This window comes from Orcinus orca, chromosome 10, assembly GCF_937001465.1.
Source record: "Orcinus orca chromosome 10, mOrcOrc1.1, whole genome shotgun sequence".
NCBI classification, from domain to species: Eukaryota; Metazoa; Chordata; class Mammalia; order Artiodactyla; family Delphinidae; genus Orcinus; species Orcinus orca.
The window spans coordinates 65195329-65213125 of NC_064568.1; the positions used below are offsets into that span (position 1 = coordinate 65195329).

General features: G+C 39.4%; 1 long non-coding RNA gene across 1 annotated transcript in view; it reads right to left on the minus strand.

Moving 5' to 3' along the window:
- Nucleotides 1-485: 485 nt before the first annotated feature.
- Nucleotides 486-17797, minus strand: part of LOC125965644 (uncharacterized) — a 32040-nt gene continuing 14728 nt past the window's right edge. Inside the window, exon 2 of the long non-coding RNA XR_007479819.1 lies at nucleotides 486-896. This is a non-coding gene — a long non-coding RNA (uncharacterized LOC125965644). The remainder of the gene's footprint in view (nucleotides 897-17797) is intronic.

Sequence of the window (17797 nt, forward strand, 5' to 3'; positions counted from 1 at the left end):
GGATACCAAGGGGGAAAGGGGGGTGAGGTGGGATGAACTGGGAGATTGGGATTGACGCATATACACTACTGATACTATGTATAAAATAGATAACTAATGAGAACCTGTTGTATAGCACAGGGAACTCTACTCAATGCTCTGTGGTGACCGAAATGGGAAAGAAATCCAAAAAAGAGGGGGTATATGTATACGTATAGCTGATTCATTTTGCTGTACAGTAGAAACTAACACAACATTGTAAAGCAACTATATTCCAATAATAGTTGGAATAATTATCAGAGACAGTAAAACTGTTGTATTAAAAGATGAAAAAGCCAGAAATAATTAACTGCTTAATAGGGCAGCTTGGTCCAGGAGTCAGACCCCAAGAGGCTACAGAGGGAGGCCTTCTGTTTGGTGGGGCCTCAGGCAACATTAGTCATTTTAGACCAGACCTTTATTTTTCTTTCAATTTTTTTTTTATTGTGGTAAAATACACATAACATGAAATTTAACATCTTAACCATTTTAAAGTGTACAGTTCAGTGGCATTAAGCACATTCATACTGTTGTACAGTCATCACCACCATCCTTCTCGGCAACGTTTTCATCTTGCAAAACTGAAACTCTGTCCCTGTTAAAGCATAACTTGCATGGCAACCACCATGCTACTTTCAGTCTCTGAAATTGACTGCATTAGGTACCGCAGGTAAATGGAATCATACAGCATTTGTTTTTGTCTTTCTGTGGCTGACTGATTTCAAGTAGCATGATGTCCTCAAGATTCATCCGTGTTGTAGAACGTATCAGAGTTTCTTTCCTTTCTGGACTGAATAATATTCCATTTTATGGCTAGACCACGGTTTGTTTCATCCATTTATCTGTTGATGGACATCTGGGTTGCTTCCATCTTTTGCCTATTGTGAATAAATAATGTATACAAATATCTGTTCAAGACCTTGCTCTCATATTCAATATGCTGTAATAAACCATAATGGAAAAGAATATAAAAAAAGAATATATATATGTATAACTGAATCACTTTGATTTACAGCAGAAACTAACATAACATTGTAAATCAAGTATACTTCAATTAAAAAAATCAATAAGAGAAAAAAATAACATAGGTTTAGAAAACCAAGGAACTATGTGGAGTTAAGAGTGTCTTGAGTGGGATAAAGATGCAGAGCTGGGAGGAGATCACACACACGTGGACCTACAGAGAGAGGAGAGTGGTGGACTCACCTGGGATGTGGAAGGATGCTAACAGCAAGCGTGACCATAAAAATCTCCAGACAGGTCCAAATAATGCACATGGGCTCAGGGTTACAGAGGTCAGGATGGGGAGACTGTCTCAAGAGCGGGAAGACTTTGGGTTTGGGGGTTTTGTTTTATTTTGTTTGTTTTTTATAACAATGTGAAACCGATTAAGTAAGCGTGAAAGAGGGGTATGAAAACAGCTCACTGGATCAAGGTCAGAAGAAAAACATCAGGGCTTTAGAGAAAGCAATGTGTTCTGATAAGTGGTGGGCAGAGAGGAAAAAAGGGTAGAAATGTAATTTTCTTCACTCCAGACATTTTGTCAAAATGGTTGTGGAAAATGAAATGGCAACTGGACACGGAAGTGAGGTCAAGGGAGGGATTTTTTTTAAGTAAGAAGAGAATATAAACTGGCTACAAATTCCCTGAGATTGTGTCTAACCAGAGCTACAGATATGAAATCAGCTCCCAATGTCTGCTTTCATGACCTCAGTCATTAGAAAAATGTGCAGGAGAAACAGGAAAACTGAGAAACATAAACCTTTGAGCAGAAAATAGAGGGGAATCATAGAAAAAAAACTTCATACTATTATGCAAAAGGCCACCTGTATATGCTTACAGTGGAAAGGGAGGAACCAGGGGCATGTGATGAGAGAAAAACACCAGAGTCAGTTAAAATTTTACATGCAAAGATTGAAGGCAAACCTAGAAATAGTAGTAATTGTGGCAGGCCTAGTTAACACTTATGTTGTGCTTACTCTGTGTAGGATCATGTGAGTGTAGAAGCAAAGACCCTACAGAGGGATCCAAAACCCAAGGAGAGACACTGATGTTTTTCATCACATCTCAGAGTTTTGATAAAAAGTAGAGGATAGATGGATGCATTCACTAATTCAATAAAACATTTACTGTGAACACTAGGGGTACAGAGATGAATTCACTATGACCCCTTCAGTCAAGGAGCTCCCAATCCAATGCAACAGGCAGATAAGGACAGTCCAGTGCAACAGCGGCCACCAAGGACAGAGTGACAAACACAAGTGTTCCACTGAGACGTGGGGTTCCACTCAGTGGACTCCCATGAGCCCCTCTTTTATCCTGAGAGGATGCCCATCACTCAGGATGTTCTTTGGTGTTCTTAGCGTTGCCTCCTGCAGGATGACTACTAACCCTGCCCCAAGAAAGATGGTCTCTATTGATCCTTCCAGCCCCGTTGTCACCTCACTTCTACCGCAAATAACCAGCCTTGCGGAGTGGACCTTGATGTTATCACAAAGAGGAACTTCACCTCACCTATACTGGAGCTCTCTTACTGGTGTTCCAAAAGGTTGTCTGGCTCCTAAAGATTATTTTTTGTAATTTTCTCTCTAATGCAACTTGAAATACCTCTACTGTGCTGAACCTTGAATAAGCTTCTTAACCACCCTCTAGTGAGGTTAAGAACACACAGATACACAAACACACACACACACAACACACACACACACACACACTCTCGCTCTCTCTCTCTCTCTCCTTTGCTCAGTAATCTAAATCTGTTTTTTTAATTTTATTGAAGTATAGTTGATTTACAATGTAGCGTTAATTTCTGCTGTACAGCAAAGTGACTCGTTATACATATGTATTCTTTTTCATATTCTTTTCCATTATGGTTTATCCCAGGATATTGAATAGAATTCCCTATGCTATACAGTAGGACCTTGTTGTTTATCCATCCTATATGTACTAGTTTGCATCTGCTAATCCCAAACTCCCAGTCCTTCCCGCCCCCTCGTCCCCTCCCCCTTGGCAACCACAAGTCTGTTCTCTATGTCTGTGTTTCGATGCCTGAACATCAATCCCAACTCTTACACATCATCCCTGCTTAAGGTTCCCAGGCACATCTAGTCCAGAGGCTTCTAGGTAGCAAGGCCAATCGGTTTTCCCCAGGGGCACAGTCTTGGGGCCGAGAAGGGGTTTGTGGGGAGGTGCTTTGCTGTTTTATTACATAAGAGGGAGAAGCACCTGGAAAAGTGAGTTTTAGTGAATGAAAGTGATCATGTGACAATGCCTCCAGGCTCACTTCAGCAAACGAAAGGAAGTGAAAGTCAAGCTCTCAATATCCTTTTCACAGAGAATCACCTGATCACAGTGACTCAGCACCATCAGACATTTTTGTCACTGGTGCCTGATAGGACCCAAACATTGCTCCAAACGTGTTGCCTTGTCACACCTCACCACTGTTACTAGGAAAACATATTCAATGCAGGAAAATGTATTTGTTACACTAAAAGCAAAGATAAAGATTGCAGGGCAGAAGCAGGTAGTGATCTGATCCAGATCAAAGCTGCCTTTCAAAAGGCATTTGTCATTGGTTCACACTCTCCCATTTAAGCTCTTGCTGACTCATTGTAAACTACTCAAAGCTGCACCGAGCTAATGTTTAGAAATTCATTCTATATGGAAGCAAAGTCCAATATCAAATTCTTAAAAGCGGTTGACTTGGTCTATTCACACCTGAACATACACTTAGTCGTGAGTCACTCACCACTCAACATGATTGTAGGAAAATGGAATAACCGGCCACTCAAGTGAGGTCAATGAGGGTTATTTTTAATAAGAAATAAGACTGCAAATGGCCACAACCTCCCTCTGCGTTGATGTTTCTATGCATATATATACATTCTCACATGAAACTCTACAAAACTAAAAGCCAAGTGAGTGGAAATACCTGTAACTCAAACTAAGACTAGAGTAACAAGGGACTCTACAGACTACAATTTGGTTGTATATTTCCATTTCCTTTCCCATTATTCCAATTATACATTTTTTAAATGTAGTGAGGTATAATATACATACTGTAAAGTGCACAGATATTAAATGTGGGGTGGATGAATTTTTCCACCTGCGCTTACCTATATAACCACCATCCAATTCAAGATAGAGGACATCTCTGCTCATTGACCCTTCCCAGTAAATATCTCCCCAGAATGAAACTATTCTGACCTCTATCATCACAATTTCTGTTCTTGAACTTTATGTAATTTAAATCTTTAAGATAGATACTTTTAATTTTATTTAATTTTATAAAATGTGATACATTCAAAAGGTACAAAAGTGATGTTTCTCTCCCAGCTCTGACCTGCAGGAACTCAGTTCCTCTACCCAAAGGCACCCAATGATATCAGCTTCTTGAGCATGTCTACAGAAATATTTACTCATATGCATGCAAATGCATGTGTGTATACGTAGTTTTCCTCCCTTCATACAAGTTCTGTAGAATACCATATACACAACGTTCTATACCTTGCATTTTACACACACACACACACACACACACACACACACACACACACACAATATCGGGGATATTGTTCCCTATTCAAGACTTGCCCTATTTTTACTGTGCCACAGAGTATTCCATTATTGAATCAGTCCCCTATTGATAAACATTTAGGTTATTTCCCATTTTTTGCTGTGATAAACATACACGGAAGTAAATCTATGAAGTAGATTTACTTACACGGAAGTAAAAGTACAGTTCTGGGTCAAAGGACATATACATTTGCAATTTTTATAGATTTGCAAAATTCATCCCATGATATAGAAGTTGTTCCCATTTAAACTCCAAGATCCTATTTGCTCACACCTTTGCCAACACAGGGTGCTATTGAACTTTTGGATCTAAGCCAATCTGATAAGGAAAAATGGTTTCTCTAGGTAGATCGAATTCGCATTTCTCTCATTGTGAGGCTGAGCATATTTCATGGACCTAAGAGCCATTTGTATTTCCTTTTCTGTGCACTCTCTTTTTGTTCATTCTTATTTAATTGTTGGTGTATTTCTTTGAAGATGTGTCTTACATATTAGGGAATTCAGCCTTTAATTGGGAAATGTCTTGCAAATATTTTTCCCTAGCTTATTATCATTTGTTTTTCTTTATGGTAGCATCTGCCGTACAGATTTTTTATGTAGTTGAATTTTATTGTATGGCTTCTGACCTTTCCACTCAAAGAATATAAAGGAAGATTCTCCCATGGAATCTTTTGGTGTTTTAATAGTTTGTTTTTTCTTTATGTTTAAATGTCTGATTCATCTGGAATTTATTTGGGTATATGATGTAAGGTATGGATATAACTTTATCTTTTTCCAGATGACCATTCAGGTTTACAGACACCATTTATTAAATAACTGCCTTTTCCCTCTTGATTTGAAGTATTGTTGTTATCACATCCTAAATTCTATGTGTCCTAGAGTTTCTGTCTCCCATCATTGATCTAGAGTTCCTACCTCTCAGCAGTTTTTAGTACCAAACTGCTTTAATTATTACATTTTAAAATGTTATAACATCTGATAGGGCTAACCACCTCCACTCTGCCCTCCCCCTTCATTGTTTTATTGTTTTGTCTTTTTCGGAATTATCTTGGTTATTCTTTTTTTAATTTTATTTATTTATTTTTGGCTGTGTTGGGTCTTTGTTGCTGCACGCAGGCTTTCTCTAGTTGCGGAGAGCGGGGCCTACTCTTCACTGCAGTGAGCGGGCTTCTCATTGCAGTGGCTTCTCTTGTTGTGGAGCACGGGCTCTAGGCACGCAGGTTTCAGTAGTTGTGGCACGCGGGCTCAGTAGTTGTGGCTCGCAGGCTCTAGAGTGCAGGCTCAGCCGTTGTGGTGCACCTGCTTAGTTGCTCCGCGGCATGTGGGATCCTCCCAGACAAGGCCTCAAACCCGTGTCCCCTGCATTGGCAGGCGGATTCTTAACCACTTAACCAGGGAAGTCCCTATCCTGGTTATTCTTACTAACTGATTTTTCCACGTAAACTTTGGAATCAGCTTGTCTAGCTCCAAATATCTTGTTGGTCCTTTTATTTGGATCTCATTAAATTTGTAGATTAAGGTAGTGTTCATGTTACCTATTATTATCTAACAGACTACCACCAAAACTTAGTGGTTTAAAAACTTCTTATTATTTCTTATAGCATATTGATAAACTAAGCCCCTCAGGAAAATTTTCACTTGGGGTGTCTCAGGGGCTTGTAGTCAGATGAAGATGTCTTCCCTCACATGTCTGGTACCTGAGTTGGGACAGCTAGAACAGCTGGGGGCTGGCCAAGCATCTCTCTTTCTCCAAGAGCCTTTCCACGTGGCCGGTTGGGCTTCCTCACAGCATGGTAGGATCACAGGAGTCAGACTTCCTACATGGCTACTAAGGCTTCTCCCAGCCCAAGAATTCCAAGAGACAGGCAAAAGCTTCCGGGCTTCTCATGACCAGGGTTCAGAAGTCACACAGTGTCACTTCTCCCATGTCCTATATATCAAAATAAGCTACAGGTATCGAAATGGAGGGGACGACACAAAAGTGTGACTAAGGGCTGTTTTTGAAGTCAAGCTTCCATATTTACAGAGAGTGACAACATGAATGGGGTCTGTGGAGAAGAGTTTATTTATTTGGCTCATGTTCTCAAATAACTTTTAGGCAAAGAGAATTTTTCATTCATTTAGAAGTGCTAAGAAAGAACTTCTGTGATATAAAATAGAAAATTAGAGAAGGGAAATGGTTAACCCTACATATAAATGATACGCTTTAATAACACTTTATGGTTCACACAATGCTTTCCTCCCCAATCTCAGCTGATTTTCATTTCTACACGAGACAGTTTTATTGTTCTGGTTTCCCAGATGATGAAATTGAGGCTCAGATGGATTCTAAGTTGCTCAAGGCCACACAGTTCCTCTGACTCTAAGGCCCACCTTGCCCGAGGCAGAAAAACTCAAGTGTCCACAGGAGCCAGGATGATAATCAAAATGAGTTAACTGGGACTGCCCTGGCAGTCCAGTGGTTGAGAATCTGCACTTCCACTGCAGAGGGCTCGGGTTCCACCCCTGGTCAGGGAACTGAGATCCCACATGTTGATATCCACATGCCATGCTGTGTGGCAAAAAAAAAAAAAAAAAAAGAGTCAACTGGTCCAGTTGTATTCTTTTGAAAGAGACACATTTTGTCTGAAAATTAAGTGCATAAAATATTCTTTATTTCCACTAATCATTATTCTATCATTTCTTGTTAAACATGCCATTGTCTTCAGCTACCTTTGGTTTCCAACTACTGATAGAGATGGAGTTGCAAGAAACAGTTTACTCTCTTCTGAAGTTGACCATGAGAAGAACACACCCACACACATGGTCAGTGACAAATGAAGGCTCTGGCAGTTGGAGTCAAAAAGAGAGTAGAGAGACATTTGCAAACTGGAAAGGGAGCTTTCCAGCAAATCCAGCGAATGGTTGTCATGCAGCACTATGGGCCCAGTGTGCAGGTTTTTAATTTTCAGAGCTGTTAGAAGTCCATATGTCAAGTGAAGTAGTCTGAGGCTGAAACAGTGACAACAAATTCAATTCTTTTTAAAGACTGAATTGCCCACCAGCCCCTGAGTATGGAATGGAAGCAGCAGCCTGCTCCAGCCCACGAGCGGAAAGAGTCTTACAATTAGAGTTCCCAGCCTGAATTACTGCACAGGTGCTGACCCAAGTTCTCTGAATCTCTCTCTCCACAATATGAAAGCCTCAAACCAAGAGACAAAGGGGAAAACTTACATTGAAACAATGAACACCATGGAAACTGTCTTAGTCTGTTCAGACTGCTAGAACAGAATACCATAGACTGGGTGGCTTATAAACAACAGAAATTTATTTCTCACAGTTCTGGGAAGTCCAAGATCAAGGCACCAAGAGATTCAGTGTCTGGTGAGAACCCACTTCCTGGTTCATAGACAGCTGTCTTCTCACTAGAACCTCACACGATGGGGTCTTTTTTTATAAGGGCACTAATTCCATTCATGAGGACTCCACCCTCATGACCTAATCACCTTCCAAAGGCTCCATCTCCAAATACCATCACATTGGGGACTAGGATTTCAACATTTGAATTTTAGGGGGACACAAACATTCAGTCTGTAGCAGAATTACAGCTAAGGCGACAAGAGACCAATCTGTGAAGATTCTTCTACATCCCTAAGATCAAATAGGACCCAAACAGAGGTCACGATTACCCCTGAAGATAGGCTCATAGGAAATGAACAGACAAGGAGAGAGTCAGCAGCCACACAGATATGAGGAATCACACTCAGTAAACTTCACACAATAGGACATGTGAAAGGCACCTTAAAATAAACGTTTCAAATGTCAAAGAGATGGTAGCAGGAAGAGAATCTCTAAGATAAGAACAGAACATTTTAAGAAAAGAACCTGAAAGTCTGAAAGGGAGTCGAATGGAATGGATTGAATTATAATGTACTGATTTGACCTGAATCGAATACTAAACTGACCAATTATTAACTAAGATTTGTTGTAAATATTGCCTAAGAAGAGAAAAAAAAATGAAGGGAAACAAATATGAATTTGCCTATCAAAAATTTTTTTTAATATTCTAAAGTTATTTAGAAAAATTATTTTTAAAAAATCATTCTAAACTTTTTGTCTCAACTTCTACAGTTATTCATTTGATAGTGATTTATATTAGAAGAGGGGCATCATTTTACCTGAGTAAACACAAGCTTAAGATAAGGAATGGCACAAAAGCTACTGATGAGAACAGCATTGTGTAGTACTTCTTCATAGTTTAAAGGAACCTTGAAAACCAACACAAATTAAAGGTGTTTCTACTTGGTAAGGTAAGTAATAATGGATATGGACATATTACAGAGCTATAATTATCATGCCTCAAGTGCACGTAGAGTCAATTTTATATAAAATAAATAATATTATTATTTATAATAATATGATTTTATATAATAATAGAATAATTATAATAACAAATAATTTGACATAAAAATAGGAGAAAAAGATAGCGATATAATGTAACATTTAGAAATGTGTTTAGCTACAAATAACAGAAACTCAAAAACAGCAGCTTAAATACTAAGTTTGCCACATGCAACAAGAAGTCTGGGGCAGGCCAAGGCTGTGACGCAGGCTCAACAGGCTTTTTCTGTTTTTTACTTATCTTCATGCTGTCACCCCTTTGTTGCACTATGGCTGCTGTACCTCCAGGTATTACACCTGTATTCTAGACAAGGAGAAGAAGGAAAGGGGAGGTAGGAAGGGGCTGGAAAACAGTCAGGAAAACAAAAGCTTCTGCAGAAACCCTCCGCTTATATCTCATGGAACACTACAGGGTCCCATGGCTCCTGTAACTGCAACATAGATAGTCTAGTAAAGCAAGTAATTTTAGTTTGGCACACTGGATAAAATTAAGGCTCTTTTCGAAAGAGAGAGGGATGAGAATTGACATCAGCAGTTAGAGGGTCAGCCCTGGCCTCATGATATTATGACTATGTTGATTATTAAACACTGAGAAAGTTATAGACTATTCTAAGAAATCTGAGTTTTGATAAACAACTATTCACATCAATTTTTGCTAAGTCCTTCCTACTTGCAGGCAAAAGGTGAACTAAAGTACTCCTAAAATTTCCTCTCATTTTGTTATTATAAACAGATCCGTCTTTCTTTATCCACAATTGCAAAATGTAAAAACAAGACAAACAACTAAAAACTATGAAAACAGGAAAAAAAAATGTAGCCAATTCTGTGGCAGAAACTTTATCTGACCTGAGGTGAAGATATTTAGAGCCTTTATTTATATGAATTAGTGTGACTGTTTATTTCATATATTGCAGAAATATTAATGTTTGATTAAGGGGTGCTGCCCCAGACCCTGCTTGGAATATTACATAATAAACAGTATCATCTAAATTTGAAAAGTTCTGAGTTCCTAACACCTCTATTCAGTGGTTTGAATTGGGGATTGTGGAACCATACTTAGAAAGATGACCTCAATATAAATACACAGCTTGTCAGGGGAATGGCATAAATAACTTTAAATTAAGGCAGGCAGAAATGAAAAGAAAAAATCCTGAAATTTTGAGAAACTGGAATAAGGTCAAATTAATATGTTGCTTAAATTTGAGTAATTTGAACCATTTATATAGTCACTTAGGATGAAGGCATCAAGAATTACATATTTCTAAAACTCTAAATATTACGTACATTACGTACATCTAAACGTTACGTACAAGTCCTAGGACTAGTCTCAGGAATATCACTGACAGGTATGACTCATTGTTAATATTCGCCTCCCTACATGACCACAGGATTCACAAGGGTAAAAGGTAAAGCAACTGCACAAGGAGTCTTTGCTCTTGTTTGTTACGCTGAGATTATCCTCCACCTGAAAATGCTTAAGCAGATGCTTCCTAGCAATGCAATACAATTGACATCTAATCATTCCCAACGAATACTTTAAGTGCTTATCAAACTTCTGCTAAAACACAGTTATTGACATGATAAATGACAGCCAAACTAGTCAGTGTATTACCTTGTTCAATATCCGTATTATATTGTACAAGCGCTATATTATACAAGTATTATATAAATACTATTGTAAGGTAAAAAATACAATGAATTAACCTCGCTTGAGCTCTTTGTAGGGCTGCTGAGGCAGAGCTGGGTACCAGGTAAGTGACTAGGCCAGGCGACCACCACAATCATGCTTCTCCAATTTTAATGAGCACACAGATGGGGGAGGGGCGGGGGGCAGTGTTACAACGTGCCTTCTGATTTAGTAGGCCTGGGGTTGGGCCTGAGATTCTGCATTTCTCCCAGACCTCCAGGTGACACAGATACTGAATTGTGCACCACATTTTCAATAACAAGGCCCTAAAACTTCTTCCAACCCTGGGTTATCATAATCCTCTAAACAAGGATTCCTATACTCCATCTGTGAACTGGACTATGGAAACATAGGGTGATAATAATAATAGTTGACTACTGTTAGTTGCTTTGGAGGAAAACATGCATCTCAGAATCTACAAAGTCTTAGGGGAACTCCATGTGATTTAGAAATCAAGCCAGCTTGCCAAGAGGATAATGAAAAACATCACTGAGATGGGGGCGAAAATCTCCGAAGACTAGAAGCCTTTGCTCTGACATGCACCCTGAATATGGCTGCCCCTGTGCCAAGGTCTTACTCAAAGGTAATTAAGCCCAACCTTGAGAAAACATGTGTTCTTACGAGTCTCTGGAATTCCCAGCCTCCAGTGAAGTTAGGCAATTCTGGAGGACCCAGTTAACTTCTTAGGTCTATTACTTGCGAGGAACATTTAAGACCCCATAAAGAAACAAGATGTCAGCTAGATAATAGGCCATAAGAGAAGTCGAGCAGAGTGGAGAAGTCCATAATAACTAAGGACTGAAAGGAATTCAGAGTGAATAATTTCTACAGGGCTCTTATACTGGATTTCAACTGGTCTCCTAGTCTCCAGAATCTTTTCATACCAATTTCTGTTTCTTAACCACAGTCATCCTCTCCAAAGAGAATTTTTTACGTGCTGCTCTGTTGCGAAGTCTAAGGCTCAGAGAGATAAGGAAATGCTCAGTCTTTTGAGTGTACAATTCCATAGGTTTTCATGAAAGCATATGGTTGCATAACCACAACCACAAGCAAGATACTGAATGCTACCATCATCCCCAAAATACAAGCCCTATTAAAATCATTCTTCTTTTACTGGAAATTGGTGGCCAATTCAGAGCACTATCAAAATTTATTACAAATGACACTTTCTTACTTTCATGCTCACTTTCTGGTTTACCAGTTCATGAAAAGTCTAGCAATTTCCGGGTTTGTCTTCATATTTCAAAAGAGATTCTTTAGTTAACTCTGAATTTGATGATTGTTCTAATAATGTCGATATTTAGAGACTTGATTGCTTTCAATGGTTGAAAAGCTGTTTTCTAGCCAAACTTGTAACTTGTAACAAGTATAATTTAATCCATTTCTGCATGCATTCTTTCTTCTTTTCCTAAACACTGTACCACTTGGCTTTTTAGATGCCATATTTCTGAAAATTAATTTTTAGTATAAATTATAGTATATTTTTATTTTTTATAGTATATTTTTAATCAATACAAGGTTTAAATCAAGTAAATATAATGTACAGTGAATTAGAATTAATTTATATGAATTAGCTTAATTCATATAAATTATAATATTTAAAAATCAAATAGATGTACATAAAAGTTTGTATCAATAATATTAGGAAACCCCTTGTGCACTATTGTTGGAAATGTAAAATGATGCAGCTGCTATAGAAAACAGTATGGCAGTTCCTCAAAAAGTCAAAAATAGAATTATCACCCAGTAATTCCACTTCTGGGAATATACCTCAAAGAACTGAAAGCAGGGTCTCAAAGAGATGTTTGTACAACCACATTCATAGCACCATTATTCACAATAGCCAAAAGGTGGAAGCAACCCAAGCATCGTCCAATCAATGGATGAATGGATAAACAAAATGTGATATACACATACAGTAGGATATAATTCAGCCTTTAAAAGGAAGCAAATTCTGACACATACTACAACATGGATGAACCTTGGGGACATTGCGCTAAGCGAAATAAGCCAGTCACAAAAGAACATATATTGTATGATTCCTCTTATATGTGGTACCTCAAGTAGTCAAATTCACAGGGACAGAGAGTAGCATGATGGTTACCAGAGGCTGGGAGAAGGGGGAATAGAATACTTCATGTTCCTTTCCAGGCTCACAGAGGGGGAAAACCTTTCTCCATCTTTATCTGTTATTGTTTTGAAATCAGAGCTTCCAAGGAAAACAGTACCTCCTTAACACAGAAGCTGGCACAAAGCTTTGTCCAGGGTTGAAAGTGTGCACTAATGAACAGTTTTCAAATAATTTGTAAACCAGAGAGGTGAGCCTGCTTCTGCCCTGGGGTAGTCACATGGGTGAACTTTTTTGGCAAACACAGGGCAAGAAAGCAGGCATTGTCCTGGGATTAGGATGGAACCCAAATTTTGTGTCTCAGTCAAGGCTGAGAGCTTTGTTATATAAAACTGGGGAGACAGTGGGTCGATCTGAGTGAGTTCAGGGTCTTCTGGGAGGCAAGAAACTGAAGTTTTAGCCATCCCCAGTTCCCTGATATGTGAAGATAGGAAGCTGTCAAGGTGGACCAGGATGCCTCTGAAATTAAATTAACTCTAGGCTAGCAGAGGTCCAAACAGGTGAGCTGAGCCTGCCCCAGAGTCAACAGGGGAAGGCTACATCAAACACTGGTCCTGTGCTGATCATTTTGTAATGATATAGAAATACTGAATCACTATGTTGTGTACTATGTTGTTTATCAATTATACTTCAAAAACGAACAAACAAACTGGTAGAAAAAGGGATCAGATTTGTGGTTACCGGAGGTGGGGTGGGTAATATGGGGGAAGCTGGATTGGATGAAGGTGTTTAAAAGTTACAAACTTTCATTTATAAGTATGTACTAGGGATGCAATGTACCACACAATAAACATAATTAACACTGCTGTATGTTGTATATGAAAATTACAAGAGTAAATCCTAAGAGTTCTCATCACAAGGGGAAAACCTTTTCTTCTTTTTCTTTCATTTTATATCTATATGATATCACAGACACTCACTAAACTTACTGTGGTCATCATTTCACAATGTATGTAAGTCAAATCTTGTACACCTTGAACTTATACAGTGCTGTGTGTCAATTACATCTCAATAAAACTGGAAGGGGAAAAAAAGCAGCCATTGCTAATGATATAAAAAAGAAGAAACTCATGACTGCTGAAATGAAATTGGGTGCTATGTCCACATTATCTTGGAAACTTAACAGTGGGATCGTAGGGTTCAATACCCTCTTGCCTTAGCATAGAAACAGATCTAAAAAATTACATCCATTAGAATATACCAAATGTAACTGGGAACTTACAATTCACGGTTACTTTTGTATTTTTGTTTATATTGTAAAACAATTTTTACTGAAAGATGCCATACATATAGAAAAGGGCACACATTATAATTACATAGTTAGATGAATTTTTACAAAATGATCACACCCACATAGGCACCACCCAGATCAAGACAGACCAGCACCGCGAAGTCCTCTTTGAGCTCCCTCCTTGCTATGAATGTTTGCAAAGGTAACCACTATCTTGATCTTAAGTCATCTGAGATTGATTTTGTCTGTATATCTATTTAATAAAATGGAACCATACAGAACAAAAACAAACAATGTAGGTCCTGCAGTTGCTGGAATGCCTCCTGGCCAGGCAGCAGGACCTGGTGCTTTTGATCCAAGAAACAGGTGCTGAGAGTGGAGTTGTGAGAGGAGTGGTGGATGCACCTCCATGGAGGCCCAGAACTCCGGGAGGGGAGGGGAGGGGAGGGGATGGGATGGGATGGGATGGGATTGCCCACCCACCCTCAATGAACTGACTGCCAAGAGTTGCCCAGGAGGCACCATTTCAGAGTGGACCACCGTCACCTGAAGATTAGGGACGATTTGGTTTTTTCTGTAACAGTATGTGCATGGTGGGGAGAGTGGCAACAGCTGATACATCACTTGTGAAAGTTAGACAAAGGCGCTTTTCAGACTTTAGAAGTAACCATGGTGTTTGGGAGCTTTATTTCAACAACTCATAGAAAGGAACCTGAAAGGGGGACTATTAGACTTCTTGTTAATCTGGCAGCTGGGGTTCTGGAGCTGTCTTCAACTCAATATGAAAATCTAAAAGAATGTGACTAATTAAGTCCATGAGGCAGATAAATCCAGCTACACATATAACATAACCCTTATCCAAAAACAGTATTTGAAGCAATATCAGAGGCATTATAATTTAGTGATTAAAGGCATTTGAAGCCAGACAGGCTGAGACCACGTTCTAGTTCTGCCACTTCTTTGCAAGGTAATCTCGGTTATTCTGATGGGCAGATCATTTTCCATCCTTTTAAGTTCAATTTATACAATAGCTTGGTGTGGTTGATTAAAGAAATGGTGTTTGGAAACAGAAAATCTGAGTTCAAGTTCTTGTTGTGCCAATTAAGAGTGTGTCTTTGGCAAGTCATTTAACGTCTTATATCCTCAGTGTTATTCCTTGTAAAATGGGATAATAAAACCCTATCTTTCAGGTTTGTAGGGAAGGTGAAATGTGGCGATGTCTCTGTGAGAGCTTTCTGAACTATTCAGGAATGAGCCTGGTTACCCTGTGTGGCTGATGTGGTCCACAGTCCACCACTGCATCCCCCTGGCGCTTTCACCTACGTGCTCAAGCCTGCTCACTACCCGAGGGCTTTGTTCTGGTCCTGGGAGAGTGACCAGCAGCGTGTGAGGCAAGCCATGGTGCTGGGAGCAGCCCTGAGCCAGCGGTGGGCAGAGTTTGATGGATAGATACCCCCCTTGCAGGGCTGCCAAAGAAGTGGAGTCCACATTAGAACAAGATGACAAGAAGCTATTTAGAGTCTAAGCTGGTATTATGTGTTGTGATAATGGATCATTAATTCCAGGGGGGGATCATAGAAGGGTTTTAGAAGTTGGGGGAGGGGGAGAAGGTGGGATAGAGGAAGGGGAAATAGAGGGAATACACAGAGCCCTGTGCAGTTCTCAGGGCTTCCTCCTCTCCTGTCACCTCCCCCTCTCACTCCACCCCCCACCATGCTGATGCCTCCACTCCAGCTGCCCTCCCTGCAGCGGGCCTTCGCCCGGGTTGTTCCCCCTGCCTGGAATGCTTCACCCTCAGAGAGCCACTCGGTTGATTTCCTTACTTGCTTCAAGTCCTTGCTCAAATCTCTCCTACTCAAGGAGACCTAACTACCCTGGCCACCTTATCCAGGCCGTATCAAGTCCTGACCACACACCTACCCTCACACTCTTGATCCCGTTCTAATTTTTCTTTTTTTTCCATAACACTTAATCACCTCTGACTCCCTATACAGTTACTTATTTACTGTGGGTATTGTGTGTCTCTCCTTCCTAAAATGTAAGCTCTATAAGGACAAGCACCTTTGTGTCGTCCACTGATGTAGCCCAAGCACCTAGAACGGTACCCAGCCAGTGGTGAGCGCTCAATGAACATTCGCTTAAAAAATGAATGAATGGATGAATGAATGCCAACATTCATAAGCCCACAGGAACAGTCAATGTGACACTCCACGCCTTCACTGTAACTTAGCGCCCTGTGCCTCCAAGGAGAAAGAAAAGGCTTCATTTTCTCTGTTTCCTGTCCCCCACTTCCTACACATTCCCCACTCTCCTAGTCCCAGTCTTGTCTTTTTTTGGGTCTAGCAACCAGAGGCCTCTGCCTTGTGAAAGTAGTCATTTTCTTCTCAGTTTGATTTCAAATGTTAGTGCTTTTGCTTGCCTGTGAAGCCGATGGTAACAGTTTATTTAATAACTGGACTGTCTCCCTTCTCTTTTTTTGGACACAGTAGATGCCATGAACCATATTTTGCTCTTGGTTGTTTTTGTCAAAGAGAAGGTAGGATCTGCTCTGTGATCAGCATTAGGTCTGGACCCTGCCCTTAAATTGTCAACATTGTGTTTGCTTGATATATTTATAGTATCTGGAAACATTTGCTTTAGTTCCAACAGTCAAGTTTAAGAGATAAGGATCTGAAGAAGAGAAAAGGATGGGATGGAAATCAGCCCATGTGTCAAATGCTGGGAAAGGACAGAGCTACAGGCTGGAGCGTAACAGAATCTTACTCTACAGTGAAATCAGTAGTAAAAAAAAAAAAAAATATATATATATATATATATATATATATATATATATATATATATATGTATATACCAAAGCATTTAAATAATTCTAATATGTAAGCTGAGAACTAAAAGTTGTACTTAAATTCAAAGAGTAGCATTTAAAATTCTGATGCATCCTGGTGAGTGTTGTAGGACTGAGTTTAGGATTTGATTAACTAAAAACTAACTAGCTCCATTTCCTGAAACCTAAAATCATAAGCAATTAAGTGTATGAAGAACACAGAAAATACACAGAGAAAATTCCTCAGGAATGCTCACTTTCAGTCTTTTTTCTTTTTTTTTATCATCCACCATAATTTTTTTTCACACTTTTTTAAATTGTGGTATATAATTGACCTATAGCAGTATATTAGTTTCAGGGGTACAATACAATGATTCAAGATCTGTATATATTGCAAAATGATCACTACCTAGTTAATATCCATCACCATACACCATTACAAAAATTTTTTTTCTTGTGATGAAAATTTTTAAGATCTCTTAGCAGCTTTCAAATATATAATACAGTATTATTAACTATAGTCACTATGCTGTTCATTACATCCCCAGGACTTATTTATAACTGGAAGTCTGTACCTTTTGACCCCCTTCATCCATTTCAAACCCCCCCCCCCCAGTAACCACCAACCTGTTCTCTGCATCTATGAGCTTGGTTGTTTTTTGGGTTTTTGGTTTTTTTAGATTACACATATAAGTGGGATTGTACGGTATTTGTCTTTCTCTTTCTGACTTATTTCAATTAGCATAATATCCTCAAGGTCCATCCATGTTGTGGCACTTTCAGTCTGAAAGATAATAATCTGATGTAGTGAGAACATTGGCAGAGAGGACTCCACGGCACACCAGGAAGTCACTGGCTGACTGTGTCAGCTGGTAACAATATGGACAGACTGCACAGCTAACAGAAGAGTCACCACGTTTTGCCCTTCAGACCCAATAAACACTTACGTATAGA